The sequence below is a fragment of the Diceros bicornis genome, chromosome 17 (assembly GCF_020826845.1).
Source record: "Diceros bicornis minor isolate mBicDic1 chromosome 17, mDicBic1.mat.cur, whole genome shotgun sequence".
In the NCBI taxonomy this organism is placed as follows: domain Eukaryota; kingdom Metazoa; phylum Chordata; class Mammalia; order Perissodactyla; family Rhinocerotidae; genus Diceros; species Diceros bicornis.
In genome coordinates, this window is record NC_080756.1 from 60,310,400 (window position 1) to 60,330,081 (window position 19,682).

Genomic DNA, 19,682 nt, shown 5'->3' on the forward strand with positions numbered 1-19,682 from the left:
ATTTTTCTATGTCAACCAACTCCTATACTTCCTTTTCATATAGAATAAGTACGTAACCAAACCTGTTCTTGGTTTTTAGAAAGTTAAGAGCTCAGCTCAAAGCTCATATGTAGAAAATCACTCATTCTGGGTAAATAGACACAGTATTTAATGCTAAATTAGTTTCTGATCTGCCATTACATTGAAAATATTTTAAAAATCCTTCTGAATTATATGTATTTTAAGAGCGAGCGGGCTCACATTTGTGTTTTGGAAGTAGTAGGGCATAAGTCATAATATCTTAATAAGGTAATAAGAGGCAAACGCTATTGTTTTGGGCAAGAGTTGGCTAATGCTACCTCTTCGGATTTATTTCCAAAGCTCTCACAGACGACGCCTAGCAATATATTGGCCGTTGGCAGAAACAAACTATCCAGCCTAAATCTCTAAATTTTGGCTTCCGCCCAAGTTGTGTAATCCGTATCCATAGAGACTGGGAAAAGCATCCATCAGCCAGGGCGGTCCTCGCCTCTTCTGATCTAAACTGCTTCCCTTTTCAGTGAGAGGAAAATAACGAAGGGAGTTTATGTGAGCGTTCGGGGAGCGCTGTCTCGCTCAGTCTCTTGAGGCTCAGCACTCTTTTCGTTGACACCCCGGCTGAACCACAATTCCCAGGATGCACCCAGGTTCTAGAGCGCTCAGAGGAGCAACTTCCGGTTTCTGCCAGGGCGGCTGCGCACGAGGTGTGTCCTTATTGGCTCGAATTGCCTCGTGCGATGGCTCGTCACGACGACGTGCGGCTGTGGGGGCGGGAAGACGAGGCAGTGGCGGCGGCGGCGGCGCGAGCACGATCTCAGACGCGGCGTCGCGGTGGCGGCGGCGGCGCAGTGGGTTGGGTGCTCTGCGTCCTCCGCTTCCCCCTCCTCCCCTTCCCCTCAGCCTGTTTGTCTAGGAGTCCGGGCGTGCGGCGCGTCGGCGACGAGCTCTGGGTGAGGGTCTGTGGAGCGTGAGCGCCATTTCCCGGTGAAGGGGCAGAGCCCGGGGTTGGCGGGGAGGCGAGGGCTGAGGGGCAAGTGTCCCGGCGCGGGCCGTGGAGCGCGCTCGTCCCAGCCCTGCACTTGGCCCCTGAACGGACCCGGCGCCTCGCAGGGTGTGCAGTGAGGGGTTAGAGGGGCTGGCCGCGAGGGGCCTGGGTCCACCTCCTTCAACCGCTGTTCCTGGAGCCTGGCGCCCCCGCCCTCCCGCCGCTCCGCGGCGGGTCCGGAGCCCCCTCCTCCCGTCGCGGACAGTGGCGGTCCTCACTGCCCGCGGGATCCCTCTCCATTCGTTCCGTCTGCCGTATCACTTCCAGGGATCTCCTTGTCGGAGGCTCGGGCGGTGCTTCGTAGCTGTCGCGCCTTGCCTGCGGAGCAAGGTTCCCTCGCCTTTCCTCAGGGGCGCTTCAGGCGGCCGGCTTGGGACAGGACCTTGGGCCCTGGTTCCCAAGCCCGGTTTGGCTTTTCGTCTGTCAGTGTTTGCTTCTTTTGAAACTGCAGGTAACAGGGTTTAAAGGAGTTTTAGAGGTCTAAGAGAGAATGTGGGTTGGAAACAGATAGGTACTTTTTTCCTCCTCCTGGCTTTTGACCTGGTTTAAAGTTTGCCCTTTGGAATTTGACTTTATGAGATGGCCCGACAGTGCATTTTGGTAGAAAGATTTAAATCTCCAGCTGAGATTTTAGTGGGTAAGGTGGCTTCACTGCAGGTTGTTGACATGTTTTTAGTGGAGTAGTGTTTTAATATTTTTATTTTTAAACTTTGGGTTTCTCAGCCTTATGTTATTCCTGTTATATATCTTCCAAAAACAGTCCTTACCCCCTCCTCCAAAGAAACCATTTAAAACTCCCAAGAAATCTGTCATAACATTTAAAATCATTTGATCGCAAAACTCTTCCCAATGAAATGTTAAAAATAATTCATTTTATAATTTTATTTATTTATTTTTCCCCCAAAGCCCCAGTAGACAGTTGTATGTCATAGTTACACAGCCTTCTGGTTGCTGTATGTGAGACGTGGCCTCAGCATGGCCGGAGAAGTGGTGCGTCGGTGCGCGCCCGGGATCCGAACCCGGGCCGCCAGCGTCGTAGTGCGTGCACTTAATGGCTAAGCTGTGGGGCTGGCCCCAAAAAAATAATTCATTTTAATGCAAAGCATTGTTTTTGGGGGGAGATCATAAACTTTGTCAATTCTGAAGTTTGAAGTGTCCTCTTATCAAAGGCCACTTTTATGTCTCCTTTCACCACTCCCTGCCTCTTATTTTGTTAAAATTTCATGGATTTTTCATGTCATCAAAATAATTTTCATTCTTAATTTTTATTTCTTAGAAATGTCATTTTTAGCGCTTGTTCATAGATGTTTTCATCCTTTCTCACAAATTTGTCACAGTGCTGACTGTGATGATCTGTAACTAAAATCATTTCATCAGTAGTTGAGGCTTCCACACTTGTCCTGACAGCTGCTTGGTGGTGAATGATTATGAAATTTGAGAAAATTTCAAAATGCTTTAAATATGAAAGACATATTTCTTTTAGCTTCTATCTGTAACTGCTTACTCACCAGTGTATGTTCTTATCTAGACTTTAGGCTACTTTGTAGCAAATTTGTTCTTCTTAGGGGCGCTAGGGAGGAGAGGAGGATTTCCAGAGTGTCAAAGAACTCTTTTGTGTTTTTCTATTCCTATGCTCGTAGGGATTAATAATGGAGTTTTTTTCATCAAGAAAGATGCACTTTCTTTGGTATAAATCACCTTTTGTTTTCCAAAGTGAAAATAATTGTGTTTTGTTCTTTATTTCAGGGGTCAGCACACTTTATAGCTTGCAAGCCAAGTTCTGCCAGCTGCCTGTTTTTGTAAATTAAGTTTTTATTGGGACATAGCCATATGCATTTGTTTACATATCGTCTGTGGTTGCCTTTGCAGTGCAGCAGTAGAGTTGAGTAGTTGGGACAGAGACCCATATGGCCTGCAAAGCCTAAAATATTTACTGTCTGGCCCTTAATAGAAAAAGTTTGCTGACTCCTACTTTATTTTATTAGAAATGATACATATTCAATGTAGAAAATTAAAATGAGTCAGGAAAGTATAAAGGAGAAAGTGAAAATTATCCAGAATCACACCACTCAGAGGGGTTTGTTTTTGTGATTATCTTTAGAGAATCTGTTAGTGATTGTTTTTGTATAAATGGGCTTATATTGTTAAGTGTTGGTTTGTAATCTGCTTTAAAAAAGTCTCAGATTATTTTTATTTGGCTGTTGAATAAATTTGCATTTTCTGCATCAAAGATTTCACTAGAAAGGGGATTGATGAGCCAAGTTTTCCTGATTTATCTTACCAGTCAAAATAAAAAAAACAAAAATCAGGACTAGTAGATGCTTTATGATGGTGATGTGGGGGTGGGCAACACCATTTATTGAGCACTTACTATATACTAGATAGTTTTCTGATACTTTACAGGTATTAAGTCATTTAGTATCTGCAGCAGCTCTCTGGGTACACATACTATTATCCTTATTTACAGATGAGGAAACTGAGGCACAGAGAAATTAACTGTCCAAGTTTATCAGCTAGTTAATAGTGGAGCTGGGATTTGAATCCATACAGTCCCGATATGCTACAGAGCTTTTCTTTAGAGTATTACTCAGTGTAGAAAGTTTAGATGGTCCAGAGGTATATAATGTAAAAATTTCTCCTTATGCTCTTCTTTCCAGTTTCACACTCTGTAGAAAACCACTGTTAACAGTTTAATATAGAGCTCTTTTTGTCTGCACATGCATACGTTTATTCACAAATCTGTCTACACATGCAGGTTTTTTTTTTTAATTAATAGACTTTATTTTTTAGAGCAGTTTTAGATTTATAGGAATTTGTGCAGATAGTACAGAAAGTTCTCATATCACCCACTCTCCGTTTTCCCTTATTAGGAACATCTTGCATTAACATGACATATTTGTTAACAATTGATGAATCAATATTGTTCAGTGTTATTAATTAAAATCTCTAGTTTATATTAGGGCTCATTTTTTGTGTTGCATAGTTTTTTTTTTAAAAAAATGGGATCAAACCAATCATTGTTCAGCAATTTTTTTGGTGGTGGTTTTCAAAATATAGTGCTTCTGGACTTTTTAATGCAAATAAACATTCTTGATTGACTAATTTTCAGATTAATGACACAAACTTAGCATTCTCCTTGAAATGGAAAACTTGCTTGGAAGTTACCTCATTCTTTTTCTCTTTTTTGAAAGTTTAACTTTTGGTGCCAGCTGCTTTGCTCTGAAGGAACGCTTATTTTTTAACTGGACATTCCAGCTCCTCCATGAAGCTGTCCAGCTTCTTGGAGATTTGTTGCTGTTCCTCATTGTAAGAGTGGTGCTCATCAGCATCCTCCACCTCACTGAGAGTGGTACTTCCCTACTCATCTTTATCATCTCAGCATTCTCTTCCTCTTTCTCAACGTCTAGAACTTCTGTTCCTGGAATGTAATCTATAGCATCTCATTCTCCATATTCTTGCACTCTTGTTTTTGTTGAGGCCTCTGTAATCTTATGCTGAAATTTCTTATGCCACATGTGAGAATTCAGTGTTCGGAAGAAGTTCTGGCAGACATCATTACGTCCTTATCTTTGTGTGTTTTATACGGGGCCGGGTCTTGAGGTAGTTCTTTAGTCATTGAGCTGTTATCTCTTTCATAGTGTTGATTCCTACTGTGGTAACTTCCTCAGAGTTTTTGTCCATAACGAAATGGCTGACCACAGTCATGAGCAATGTCTGAATGTTCTCTGGGATTCCCAGGTGATGAGATGTTTGTGCAGTGTACAGAAGAATCTTGTTACTTTTCTTTGGTGCTGCTGCAGAAACCTTTGCACAGAGGGATAGAAGTTAGAAAACGCTCATGAATTCTCACTGATCTGGAGAATAAGGTTCATGAGCATCATCTTCACTTCAGACATATTCTTAGAGCTCTTTAGCCACTTTAGTGGTTTTTCTGCAACCTCTTTGGGATCATGAATCAGATGGATAGCTGAAAAGTTAAACACCTCTGGTTTTTTTTTCCTTCTGTTTCTGAAGCACTTTCATAACCTTTTCAACCTTTTCTTGTGTTTGGAGCCTCTCTTCCCTGTGGCATACTGCACTAGCGTTCTGAGTTGCTGTCCTGTTTCTTGTTCTTTCCCTAGGAAGAATGTCAAGGCAGCAGTTAATATCATGGTGACCTTAGAGAAGCGTGCAGTTGTGTTAACATCTTGGCGTCATTTCAGATGTTTTTCTGTAGAGTTCAGGCATCACTTCCAAGGATATCTTGGCTGTAGTTGCGTTGTTGTCCCTCAATATGTGTACATGAAATTCTGCAAAACTATATTCACTTTATTCTTGTATTTTGCACTTTTAGTCTCATCAGTCACAAAATGAGTATATAAAGTCTTAGAAGCTTATATGGCAATGTAGACGTTCAAAGATCTTTAGCAAACTTGATGGATCAGTGAGATTCTTCTCAGCGAGATCAAGGCTTTACAAAACGTTATTGGAAGATCTGCATTCAAGACAGTGTAATTGTAGGAGAGCAGATCTTTGAGCTCTTGAAAGTTATCTAGATGTTCTGGGTAGCAGTGACCAATCTGTGCCATAAACATCACCAGCTTTGCCAGTTTTTTGCTGGGTTTATTTGGTTGCAATTTGAAAATCTCCGCACTGGATTTGTAGTGAATGCTTTACTGCTATAGTAACTCCACAGTGTAAGTCAGAGGGTCCACTTTATTAATTCTGTCACTGCTGCAGGTTGCTGGGCAGCTACTGTTTGTTTCTACTGGACATGTTGGCTGCAGACTGGCTCTCAGAAAACCCACATCACTGACACCAGCCAACCCTTCTCAGCTGTGGCTTGGAATCATGCTTCTGGGTGTGACCAGAAACAGCACTTGGGAGCTCTGCAGGTGGCTCCATCTTGGCTTATAGTAGTGTGCTTTAAAAATTACTATTCATGGATAGCTTTCCAGGTCAACACATCTGCATCTACTCTGTTATTTTAAATAGTTTTTTAGTATTTTATTGAAAGGGCATGCCATAATTTAATAGTGTTCCTATTGCTGGATATTTAGATTGTTTAAATTTATTGTATTTTGTGCATATGCATAGTATGTACAATTGTTGCATGCTAATGATTCTTTAGGGTAATTTTCTAAGAATCGAATTACTGGGTTGAAGGAAATAACGTTTTTCATTTTGATGTATATTAGCAGACTGTCATCCAGAAAGGTCACAGCAGCGTAAACTCTCACCAAAAATGTGGAGGTCTAGCTTCTCCGTGCTATTGCCAACTTTTTTTTTTTAATCTTTGTTTATCTGATTGGCAGTGTGTTCTGTGTGTCTCGCTGGGAGATGTGTTTTGCTTTGATAGCATTCTTTTGAAGTTTGCCACCTTTTTAAATTTTTTAATCTTTATCTGGCAGCTAAACAGTTTCTTGCGGTGTATTCTGTCTCACTGGGAGATGTGTTTTGCTTTGATAGCATTCTTTTCAAGTTTGCCACCTTTTTAAATTTTTTAATCTTTATCTGATTGGCAGTTAAACATTTCTTGCAATGTATTCTGTCTCACTGGGAGATGTGTTTTGGTTTGATAGCATTCTTTTCAAGTTGATTTAGAATTACTTTAGGTGGGGCATACATTCTGTAGTTGTTCTTCTAAGACAGAGCTGCTCACCTATTTAGATTCCCTACCTGGCCCTTGAAAGCAGTATGATTTTGCCACCCCTGTTAAAAGAATCTGAGTGACTGCCCAGTAGACTATATTTTTTGAGATTAAGGAGCATACAGCTTTCTTCATAGTTAATAGCAGTCCTGGTATATAGCAGGTGGTGAGTAGATGGTCTTTTCAAAACCTAAATTGGATTTTGGGCTTACTACTGCATGAGGTGCTTTAACTTTGTTAAAAAATAACCTTTTCAAAGTCTGTGAAATATAAATTTGAAAAATTGCAGCATAAAATTGTCATCTTGGTATGTTCTCTTTATTTCTAAAATGAGATAAATAAGACCGATTGATATCCTAGGACCTGTTTATTAGGAATAATTAATTAACCATATCTATTTAATAAGTATATTTGGTATTCAGTTTTGGAAATTAGAGAATGGATTAAGTAGGGGATTTATTTCACATAATCGATGGTTTTGAATTTTCTGTTTTGGAGTACACCATGTGTTAGATGGGATGTATGCTGGCTAAATGATATTATAGCTTGGTTTAATAAGACATTATAAGTGTCTAGACAGAAGGAAAAGGGAAGCCAGATTCTGGAAACTTCCAGAATATCTTCAGGCATGGGGAAAATACCTGTGGGAAAGGACACTTCAAGTTTTTTAATGGAAGACCACAGAAAAATAGTATTTTCTTAATAGCTGTCTTATATTGTTACATATCCTTATTGGACTTCTGTATTTTCCACAATGTCCATATGCTAGAAAACAAAACATACAAAGCATATGGTTGTGAAGAGGCAAAATTAATTATCTTATTAAATTTTGGCCATCTAGGCCTTTTCTTTTGTATGCATTTTTTTGTTAGTATATTAGCTAATTATTTTTCACTGGCGTATTCATTTTAATCCCATATGTCCTGAAATTTTAGTTTTGTGAAAATGTATGCTTAGTTGTATCTGTACACCCCGTCTTTGGTCAGGGAAGAAGTCGTGAAAACTTCTTCAAACTAAAGTTGAAAACTCTTTAGCATGGTGGAACAGAAGGGTTAGTTTTTATTTTCTTGGAATTTATTTCTATCCTATTTCATTCCAGAAAGAATTTCTGGTAACTTGAAAGATCCAGAAGTGTAATAAAATATATATATGAAAGAAAAATGAGGAAAAGTAGGAAGCATGTATTCTGATCCCAGGTGGCAGCAAAAGCAAAAATGGAAATATGGTAAAATGCATAACATTAAACTGGAAGGAGGAGCAAGACCAGTTTTCCAGGGATAAATCTTCACTTGACAGATTTTAAGGAACTCTTTAAATTGGGCATTACATAAAAGTTGTTTTTTTTTTTTTTTAATTTGCTGGAGGCCTAGTTAAAAAAAAGTGACGACTAAGTATTAACGTTTCAAATCAAGGAAAGAAATTTTGTATGGGGGTTGGTTTGAATTTAGGCTGCAGATGTATGTTTTATTTGGCCAGCACAGATTGTTTTTTCCTTAAAATATTTCAAACATACGGGAGAATACAGAGACCAGTATAATTAACATTTGTATATCCACCATACAGCTATATCAAATCTTAACATTTTCCCATACTTTACTTTTTTTTTTTTTTTTTTGGAAAAAATTTCACTTACAGTTGAAGTACCTCTTTGGATTACATTTTGCTTTCTTCAGAAGTAACTGTTATCCTGAATTTGGTGTTGTCATTCCTAATGCCTGTTTTTATGTAATTACTGTATAGAAATACATTCATAAACAAATCATAATATTGTTTTGCATATTTTCAAACTTTATGTAAAGGATATTCTGCCTATTCTGTAACTTGTTTTTGATGAAGCATATGTTTTAGATTCATATGAAATTGCTAATATTTTACCCTTTTTGACCTACTAGTTTGTTATGATTCAACCTAATTATAGTCATCACATTTATTTTCTGTGTAGTTAACATTATTCTGTTATATGAATACAGTCATTTTAAATTTATTGTCATGTTAAAGGTATTTAGGTTGTTTCCAATTTTTTCTGTTTTAAAAACAATGCTACGTTGAAGATTCCTGAGTAGGAACCCTTGTGCACATATTTAAGATCTTTGGCATGTTCTTGAAACTCCATGTTGGGAGCCATTAATGGGTCGTGAAGTCAGTTTAGAAATTTAAGTAGGATAGAAAAATATCAAGTTGTATTGCAGGCAGTAAAGATAAAATGTTTTGTGAAATGTGTATGTGTGTGCGTGTATGTGGTTACTAAGTTTGAAATGAAGTTCTCTAGGACAAATTACCCAGAAGTGGAATTATTAGGTTGGAGGTTATGGAGATTATGGGAATTTTTAACTCTTATCAGATATTGCCAAATTGCTCTCCAAAATTGTGTTACTTGGCATTTTGTAGCACGAGAATATGAGAGTTTCCTGTTTCCAAATCCTTATGCTCCATGGCATTGTCATATTTTTTAAATTTTTACAAATCAGATAAGTGTGAAATGATACCCAGATCGTCTTAATTTTCATTATTTTTTGATTAGTTATGTGATTGAGTATGTTTTCAAAATGTTACGTGACTATTCAGGTTTCCATTTCTTGAATTGGCTGTCCACCCCCTCCCCCATTGGGTTGTCTTTTTAAATTGATTTTAGGAGTTTATGACGTATTCTGGTTATGTCTGTTAAGTGAATTGCAAATATTTTCTCCTAGTCTGTGTGGCTTATCTGTTAACTTCTTATATGATTTGTTTTGTTGAATAGAAATGATTATCAAATCTATTCACTATTTTCCTCATTGGTTTGTTGTCCTGTGTGTCTTATTTACTTATTTAAGAAATCTATGCCGTGCCCCAAGGTCATTAAGAGTCTGTCATATTTCTTTCTAAAAGTTTGTTTTTTTACATTTAGGTCTTGATTCTGCCTGAAAAAAATTTTTTTTTGTATATTATGTGAGGCAGGATCTAATTTAATTTTTTTATATCCATAGCCAGTTACCACAGCACTATTTAACAGAGTGTGTTTTAAAATTTGAATTGTAAATCTTTTAAGCAGTTTCTGGTTCAGCACAATAACAGCCTTTTTTTCTTTCATCAGGCTGTTCAACATGTTCAAGTTTGTGACTTCTGGGCCAGAATAATTTGGTGCGTTACTTGATCCAGAAATAGAACCTAGAGGAGTAAATAGGAGCATATTTTGTAGATCTCACTCAAATGTCATTTCTCTCAACCACTTTTTTAATAGAAGCTGGGTTGCAGACAGTTTGAGGATGTACTTTGATGAGCAGATTGCTGGTTTTTTGTGTTGCTCGTTAATATATCCACAGACTTTGGAAACTAGATAAGCAGGCGTTCAGTTGACATCTTGATTCTTGAACCTTCAGAATACTTAAATGTGTTTAGTCATCCAGTTGCTATTATCATATATCTGAAGTTCTGAAGTTTAAGACTTAATTTTGATTTTAGGAGAATTCTGTATATAAATTTGGATCTTTCTGAAATGTTTGATAGAAACTGCTATAAGTGAGTTTAAGAAGAAAACTTGATCTATCTTTCCACTTGAAAGGGTTTTTATTGCATTTTTAGTCTGTGAAGAGTTGCTGTGAAGCCAGCAGATAGTTATATATTCTAGGTTTTTCTTTTTTCTTTCCATTCGTTTTCTTTTATATTGGTGGTTGAAAGAAGGCCTTGTGGTTTAGTGGAATTAAGGAATATTGAGAAAGATTGTAGATATAAGTTTTATTTCTAGATTTCTGTTTGTGATATTGAGAAAAGTAACTAACCACTTCCTTGGATTGTCCATCTGCAGCATTGTAAAAAAAAAAAACTTGTGTTCTAGATGGTATTATGCAGGATGAAATAAGGTCCTGGATGATTACAATTTACTTATGGAGACAGTTTTTGATTTTGCCTGAAAGGTTGACTCTGTGTGACAGATTTTATTTCTGAAATAGTTGGAATAATAGTGTGGTAATAGAGTATTACAGTGCAGATAAATAACTTATAGAAGGAGGTCTTTGCATATTTTACATATTTTGGTTCAGTGTAGATATGACAATTTATATATCCTGGACTTGTCAAGATTTTTCTGACTATAACATTCAGGACTGTTGTTCCTGTAATGTACATTTACATTTTTCTGTACTGTTCTTTGTTTCAGAAACAATACTCAGGGTTACTGTAGATCTTGGACCAGTGGCTGTAGTGCACTATTTGTGTCTTTAATGAAGCCCTGTAAGATGGTAGTAAATTATGGTTTTTGGTGTTAGACAGATACTGATTTGAATTCAGGGTCTTCCACTTAAGTTTGTGTCTTTGATGGGTTACTTGATCTTCTTGAGTCTCAGTTTCTTCATCTGTAAAATGGGACCCCATTTCTTAAGGATTGTTGGAGGATCAAATCAGATGATGAGTGAAGCGTCAAATACTTGGCCTGGTTCGAGGTTGGCTTCAGTAAGTGTTAAATAACAATTCACCTCCTTTCAAAGAGATAACATCATGACTAGGAAAAATGGAACCACTTACCTTTGTGGGAGGCAGTATTGTATAATGGAGAGGGCCTAAACTGGGTAGTTCTTAACTTCTCTATTTTGTAACTTGTGTAATTTTGGGGAAAATTAATTACACAGTCTCACCCTCCATCTTCTCATTTGTAAATAGAGATAATGCTATCTATGTAACAGGCAGTGTTTTAAAGTTCAATGAGAATATATATATAAAAGCTCACCTTATCTAGTACATGATAACCTCTAACTTAGCCTCTAAATTTTTGTGGTAATTGGCAATAATATTATGCTTCTTAAATGGGTCTCAAGAAGGACTTTTGATTGGAGAAACCAGAATGGTTATGAATTAGTATATGCTTACTTTTGCTTTGAGAGAATAAAATTAGGGAATATTCATTGAAGGAAGGCTATTTTTAGGAGGCTGCTGTTATTTGGCCAAAATAAAAATAATGTTATGGTTGTTAGCTCATGTAGATTTGTGGTTTCCTGAAATTTTCAGTAATCTAGGATTAAGTAAATAAAATTGTGTTTTAATTTTTTTTTAGCATTTAAAATTAACTTTACTGAACTATAATTTACACACAATAAAATATACTTATTTTAATTTTGCAGTTAGATGAATTTTGATAATTTATATACCCAGATAACCATCACCCCAATCAAGATACAGAATTTCTATTATCATCTCCCTTGTATCCCTTTGTAGTCAGTCCACTCACCCCCATGCCCCATCTGGCCCAAGGAAACTGATATGCATTTTGCTTCTTAGAATTTCATATAAATGGAATCACGCAGGGTGTATTCTTCAGTGTCTGGCTTCTTTCACTCAGTGTGATGTTTTTGAGATTCATCTATGTTGGTATATGTACCAGTAGTTTTTTCCTTTTTATTGCTGAGTAGTATTCATCGTGATATTGCTACAACACAATTTGTTCATTTACCTGATGTTTAGGTTTCCAGTTTTTGGCTACTATGATTAAAGCTGTTATGAACATTCACAGAGAAGTCTTTTTGTGGACTTAGCGTTTTTATTTTTCTTGTGTAAATTCTTTTCTTGTGTAAATTCTTAGGAGTAGAATAGCTTAGTCATAGGGTGTCTGTTTGGCAGTTTCTTAGAAAGTTAACAATTTTTCAAAGTGGTTGTATCAGTTTATCATCCTGTCAGCAGTGTACTAGTTCTCATCAACGTATGGCATTGTGTTTTTAATTTTAGCCATTCTTTCAGTGTGAAGTGGTATCTCATGGTTTTAGTTTGCATTTTTTCTGATAGCTGATGATGTTCAGCCTTTTTTCATTTGCTTATGAGCCATTTATATGTGCTTTTATTAGGTCAAGTGTTTGTCCAATTACATCCATTTTTAAAATTGTTTTTCTTTCTTTCTTTCTTTTTTTTTTTTGTGAGGAAGATCAGCCCTGAGCTAACATCCATGCCAATCCTCCTCTTTTTGCTGAGGAAGACTGGCCGTAAGCTAACATCTATTGCCAATTCTCCTCCTTTTTTTTCCCTTTTTCTCCCCAAAGCCCCAGTAGATAGTTGTATGTCATAGTTGCACATCCTTCTAGTTGCTGTATGTGGGATGCGGCCTCAGCATGGCCAGAGAAGCGGTGCGTCGGTGCGCGCCTGGGATCCGAACCCGGGCCGCCAGTAGCGGAACATGCGTACTTAACCGCTAAGCCATGGGCTGCCCCTAAAATTGTTTTTCTTATTATTGAGTTGCAAAAGTTCTTTTTATGTTTTGGATACAGGTATGTTGTCAAATATATGTATTTTGAATATATTCTTTTGTTTTGTGGCTTGTCTTTCATTTTCTTAACAGAATCTTTTGAAGAACAGACATTTTTTAATTTTGATGAAGCCAGTTTATCACTTTTTGTTTCCTAAGAAGTATTTAGCTACCCCAAGATTGTGAAGATTTTCTCTCGTGTTTTCTTTTGGAAGTCCTATAATTTTAGATGTTACACTTAGGTCTATGATTTATTTCAGGTTAAATTTCAGATGTGTAGTAAAGGTTGAGGTTCTCCACCCTGAATGCCCCTGCTCCCCCCTATGGCTGTCCAGTTCTTCTAGACTATCCTTTATTCTCTGAATTACTTTGTTTTGAAAATCAGTTGTCCTGGGGCCGACCTGGTGGCGCAGTGGTTAAGTGCGTGGTTTGCGCCCTCCACTTTGGCGGCCCAGGGTTCTCAGGTTCAGATCCCGTACGTGCACCAATGCACCGCTTGTCAACCCATGCTGTGGCAGCATCCCATATAAAGTAGAGGAAGATGGGTACGGATGTTAGCCCAGGGCCAATCTTCCTCGGCAAAAAGAGGAGGATTGGCATCGGATGTTAGCTCAGGGCTGATCTTCCTCACTAAAAAAAAAAAAAGAAAATCAGTTGTCCACATATGAGAGTATCTTTTTCTGTACCCTATTCTATTACATTGATCTATATGTCTATCCTTATGCCAATTCCTCACTTACTTCTTCTTTTTTTTTTTTTTTGCTGAGGAAGATGCACTCTGATATAACAGCTGTTGCCAAACATCCTCTTTTTTTGGTTGAGGAAGATTTGCCTTGAGCTAACATCTATGCCAGCCTTCCTCTATTTTGTATGTGGGTCGCTGCCACAACATGGCTGCTGACGAGTGGTGTAGGTCTGTGCCTGGGAACCCAACCCCAGGCCACCGAAGTGGAGCCCGCCGAACTTAACCACTAGGCCACAGGGCTGGCCCCTATACTTTCTTGATTACTGTAGCTTTATAGTAAGTTTTGATTATTCTAGGTCCTTTCATTTCCATAAATTTTAGTATCAGTGTCAATTTCTACCAAAAAGCCTGCTGGAATTTTTATTGGGATTGTATTGAATATGTAGAACATTTGGGGAGAGTTGCCATCTTAACAGTATTGAGTTTTCCAGCCCATGAAAATGATATATCTTTCTATTTTTTTAGGTTTTCTTTAATTTCAGCAGTGTTTTGTAGTTTTGAGTGTAGAAGTGTTGGGTGTCTTTTGTTAGGTTTATTCCTAATTATTTTAGGTACTGCAGTAGAGAGGAGTTTTTTTAATTTTATTTTTTCAGTTTGTTGCTAGTATGTAGAATTGCAATTGATTGGTTGTCTAGCATGCAGAAATCCTTTAATAAGTAGTCAGATGGAATTTAATTTGTTCTCATCTAACTTTGTTGGGGAAAAAACATGTAAATTAAGAAAAGATTATCCTTGGGGCCCGGCCCCGTGGCTTAGCTGTTGAGTGCGAGCGCTCCGCTGCTGGCGGCCTGAGTTTGGATCCCGGGGGCGCACTGACGCACCGCTTCTCCGGCCATTTTGGGGCGGCGTCTCACATACAGCAACTAGAAGGATGTGCAACTATGACATACAACTATCTACTGGGGCTTTGGGGAAAAACAGGAGGAGGATTGGCAATAGATGTTAGCTCAGAGCTGGTCTTCCTCAGCAAAAAAAGAGGAGGATTGGCATGGATGTTAGGTCAGGGCTGATCTTCCTCACACACACACACACACACACACAAAAAAGAACAGATTATCATTGAATTTTAGTGGATTACAAATTTGGATGACTATATGCCTTATTTTTATTTCTCTAAATTTGAAGCATAAAAGTACATTTGAGTTTTATGGAAAAATGCACAGTAATGGATAGAAATAGAGACATGTAGAGATCTTTCAACAAATGAGAGGATATAGTTGTAGAAAAGCAGAGTTAAAAAAATTTAAAATGTTAAAATAATACTCAATATTAATATTAAATACAACACTTTTTAGATAGAAGAAAGTAGAAAGTACTTGAGTAATATGAGTAAAAAGAGGAATCCTGTTTTCATTGAATACAGTTTGGCCTACATGCATATCTATTACTGCCTTAACTGTTTTACTTTGTGCATCATCAGATGATTGATCATTTCCCAGCTAAACCTGATATCTGTCCCAGAACGGGTATCTCCTCTCTTTTAAACTGTGCCCTTGATTTCTGCTTAGCCTGCCCAGAAGGTTGTCTCTCTTCTCATACAGAGTTTTCTGTCGGTTGGTGCCAAAACGTGGCGCAAAGGTGAGGAAAATTGTCCTTTAGGCTTCGGAGACTTGGCTATGTGTGTTTAGCATAAAACAACTTACGTTGTGTTGGGTATGGTTGTCTGAGACAGCAGTGTAATTCTGATAATATGTATAGGCTTTGTCTATTAAAAATGGGGTGAAATTAAAGGTTGGCTTTTGCCCTTGGAATCATTCTTTGGATTTAGGAAAGCTAAAGATAAACCTTAAGAATGCTTATAGTTATTAATGTGACAGGAGACTGGAGCTGTTTCAGTTTGGCGTGGGAAAGAATTAATGTTATTGTTCTTGGTGAGATGTTAATGTTTGGATTTAAACTTTGATTCTTTCTTTCTTTTTTGTGAGGAAGATCAGCCCTGAGCTAAAATCCGATGCCAGTCCTCCTCTTTTTACCGAGGAAGACTGGCCCTGGGCTAACATACGTGCCCATCTTCCTCTCCTTTATATAGGACGCTGCCACAGCATGGCTTGACAAGCGGTGCGTCCGTCCGTGCCTGGGATCCGAACCTGCGAACCCTGGGCCGCCGAAGCATGGCGTGCACACTTAACCGCTATGCCACCTGGCAGGCCCCTAAACTTTGATTCTTTCTAATGTGGCATTCCTAACATTCCTGACTAAAAGGCTAGTGAATAAAAAATATTGCAGTTACAATTATATTAGAACTACATTGTATAACAACTTTAAAATTTCAAGTTTATAGACTATTACCCTGCTTTAAAATTTTTTCTTAACACTCTCAGTGTTAAGAATGTTATGGGGTTGATGCATTTAAAAGATGCATCTAACTTTGCCAAATACAGTACTGGGCCTGAATTACATTGTCCGTATTTATCAAGTCTTTGTTTCCTAAAGATTAATTTTCTTTAAAGTCTCAGCAATTTTTCTTCTAGCTTTTTTCATAGTATGACCATTTGCATGTGTTTTTACCACAAACTGTATTCACCTAGATAGTATTAGTGGTGAACTTATTTGATTCTTTGTCTGCCAAATGGGAGAAGGCTAGAAGGCTTTTTCTTAATAGAGGATATGTGGAGAAAATCCTTTAATTGGTCCCTGACCAAATTCAGCAAGGAAACCTTAAGTAAGCCTTAAGCAGGCAACGTAAATTAAGAAAGTGATAATACTACTGTATTATTCTGACTTTGGATACAAATACTTAAACATAAGCTCAGCTATTGGAGAATAAGAAATAAAGTTAGTTTTAAGTTGAGTTGACTTGTTGATCATTTGTCTAGCCTACTGTGTAGGAACGGTTGTAAGACTTGGAATTTTATACTGTTCTTCGTTGATAGCAAGTATTTGAGTGGAAAGAAAGGCACTTTTTTCCTGGAGTTGTTCACTTTGGAGTTTTTGAACTGTTTAAAGTCTTTTAAAATTTTCTGAGTCACTTTTTCGTTTTCTAGGCTAGTTAGATTAGGAGGAGTATTGCCTGTTTATTCCTTAAAATGTATACCCTCATGGTTAGTGGTTTTCTCTGCTTAGATTATATTCCTCAGGACATATGTTTGGGTTTGGTTAAAATTCCACTGAGTCTCTGAAGGCACTAATAATAATAAATTAGATTTGTGTATTTGTATTAGAAAGGAAACAAATTTTTAATGAAATGGAATGTATTTTGTTTCGTTCATTGAAAGAAATCAAATTTTTAGTGAAATGGAATGTATTTTGTTTAGTTTATTGCTGAATTGTCATCAGTCCTTAGAACAGTGCCTGGCACAGCATAAATATTTAAGTATTTGTTAAATGATTATCTTTTTTTTTTTTTTTTTGTGAGGAAGATCAGCCCTGAGCTAACATCCATGCCAGTCCTCTTTTTGCTGAGGAAGACCAGCCCTGAGCTAACATCTGTTGCCGATCTTCCTCCTTTTTATTTTTTCCCGCTTTTTCTCCCCAAAGGCCCAGTAGATAGTTGTATGTCGTTGCACATCCTGCTAGTTGCTGTATGTGGGACGCGGCCTCAGCATGGCCGGAGAAGAGGTGCGTCGGTGCGCGCCCGGGATCCGAACCCTGGCCGCCAGCAGTGGAGCACGCGCACTCAACCGCCAAGCCACAGGGCCGGCCCCTTAAGTGATTATCTTAATTTTATTACCCTACCATGCTTGAAACTGACCTGACAGCTTTTTTTTTTTTTTTAGCAAAAGTTAAAAATGTAGTTAATTTATGGACTATAGGTAAATTTTAAAAATCTTCATTTACTGTAACATAGTAATGGGATCATTTTACTTGTACACCTGCTTTTCAGGGAATTGATTTATAGCTCATGTGGTTTAAGTTTTGGGCACTTGATTTATGTGATTTCTGATGTCGAATGATAAAGTGTAGGCTTTTTTATTTGCTTTGAGTTTTAAACTGCCCTATTACATGTAGCTCTTTCATAAGGGTGCTTTATGATGGTAAGGAGTGACCTATTTTGAACTGAATGCAGTTGAGATATTTCAAGTTCTTGAAAGACAAGTTTTTTATATTTCTTGAGATGGCGTATCATAGTTTTGACCTAGGAGTCCTAAAACTTAGAAAAGTCAGAGAAAGTTCAGTGTTTCCCTCCAAGTTCTTGTTTTTTAAAGCCTTAGAACTTGAGTTTGTACTTTTGGGGATCTGACAAAACAAATTCAGATGTTTTTTATTGAGGATTAAAGAAAATTTTTTTTGTCACATTTATGGTATTTGTCAGCTTTTTAAGAATCAAATTTATTGAAGTATAGTTTACATTCAGTAAAATTCACCCTTTTTTAGATGTACAGTTCTGTGAATTTTGACAAACATTGCTGAAGGATTTTAAATGACCGCAGTGGACTTGATATCTAATGGAAAGGCCTAAAGTAGCAGCTTAGCAAATTACACTTGGCATCTTTTTATCACTTTGGAAATCTTTACAGGAATATTAGCATTGGGTATTTTCCCATGGGTACATCAAGAGACCAGCAGTGTGGTAGGCTTTCACTGGCTTTTTCCCCATCTCTGCTTCACATGGTGGTAAGATTTGCCTGGTTTCTTCTCAGGAAAGTTGGTCAGTGGGGTGGGGCAGTAAGTTAGAACAGGTTCAGTGTGATTTTACTTAAATGTTGGCCTACTTAATGCTAGGAAAAAAAAGTACTGTAAATGATACAAAGTGTTGCCTATCTTTATGTCTTCAAAATAATCTTTAAAAAATAAACTGTTTGATTTGAAATGTTTCTTTGTGCTTATAGCAGTTCACATTTTATGAACATGAAGGCTTGAGAATGCCTGTCTTAAAAATCTAGGTGTTGCTGCTTCTCACTTATCAACTGTACCATTTTTTTAAGGGCTATATCAGTTAGTAACATGCATTGGGAACTTTTCCCATTTTTTCAGTTATCAGTTTTGTTTTATTGACATTTTTCTGTTCAGAAGTGTTCTGAGTGTTTAGGAAGAATTCAAGTTATAATCAGTCATGTTGTTGCTTCTGGTATGCACAAGGCTCCACGTTCTTCCCCATTTCTTGACTGTTTCTTAATATTTTCAACATTGTTGTAAAGTACAATGTAGTATACTATCAATGTTGAAACTCCTGGTTTTGACATGTAAGTACTGTAATGCGTTTATTAACATAGAGGGTTGTGGATAAAAGCATTGACTTGGGTGTTAGGCAGATTAGGTTGATTAGATTAGGTTGTTGCCACTTATTAATATAGTTAAACTCAGACAAGTTATTTATAACCTTTCTGGGTATTTGGTCATTTCTAAAATGAAGGAAATAATTGTACCTGTCTCCCAGGATTGTTGTAAGGATTAAAGAGATAATCCACGGGAACGTTCTTTGCATGTAGTAAGCACTCAGTGCATGCTACCTGTTCTTGTCCCCCTCCTCATCATTCAGCAAAGGTTTTCGAGATCCTACTTTGCATCCCAAACCATGCTTGGTGTTGTGGATACAAAACTGGATTCTAAAGAAGGCTTCCTGACCCTAACAAGTTTCACAGTCCCACAGGGGAAGACAGGCATGTAAACAGATAAATGCAATAAAATGTGACTATGTTACTATAATAGAAACATTAATAAGTGAGAATAATAAAGAAGTGTCAGGAGCCTAGGGAGGTCAGGGAAATTAATTTCTGCTCCTGAACTTATTCTTTAAGTGTGAGTAGTAATTTATTTCACAAATATTTACTCAGTACAGCTATTGTGTGCCATTCAGTGTTTTAGGTGCTGGGAATATAAAAGTAAAGACGACAGATAATGTCTCTTTTCTCAGGAGCTTTTAGTCTAGTGGGAAAAGAACGGTAAGTAAACAAAGAAATAAAAATGTCAAGGACAAGAGCTGTGAAAGAGATTGAAAGGTGATGTGATAAGGAGTGACTGAGGAGGTGCTTTAGATTGTGTGGTCAGAGAAGGATTCTTTGAGTAGGTGGCCTTTAAGATGAGATCAACATGTGAAGAAGGAGCCAGCCATGAGAGTATCAGGGGGATGAGCATTGAGCTTTTGGAGTGTTGCAGGAGC

At 37.6% G+C, this 19,682-nt stretch overlaps 1 protein-coding gene and 1 pseudogene across 4 annotated transcripts in view; one reads left to right on the top strand and one right to left on the bottom strand.

Moving 5' to 3' along the window:
* The first annotated feature begins 851 nt into the window (after window positions 1-851).
* Window positions 852-19,682, top strand: part of ADIPOR2 (adiponectin receptor 2) — a 429,864-nt gene continuing 411,033 nt past the window's right edge. For 3 of the 4 annotated variants that reach the window (XR_009222598.1, XM_058559139.1, XM_058559138.1), the window contains exon 1: window positions 853-968. The gene's annotated coding sequence lies outside the window, so the exon portion shown is untranslated. Of the gene's footprint in view, window positions 969-19,682 lie in introns of all 4 variants that reach the window. The other variant, XM_058559140.1, reaches the window with a different exon arrangement.
* On the bottom strand, window positions 4,295-5,818 carry LOC131415605 (protein SDA1 homolog; annotated as a pseudogene).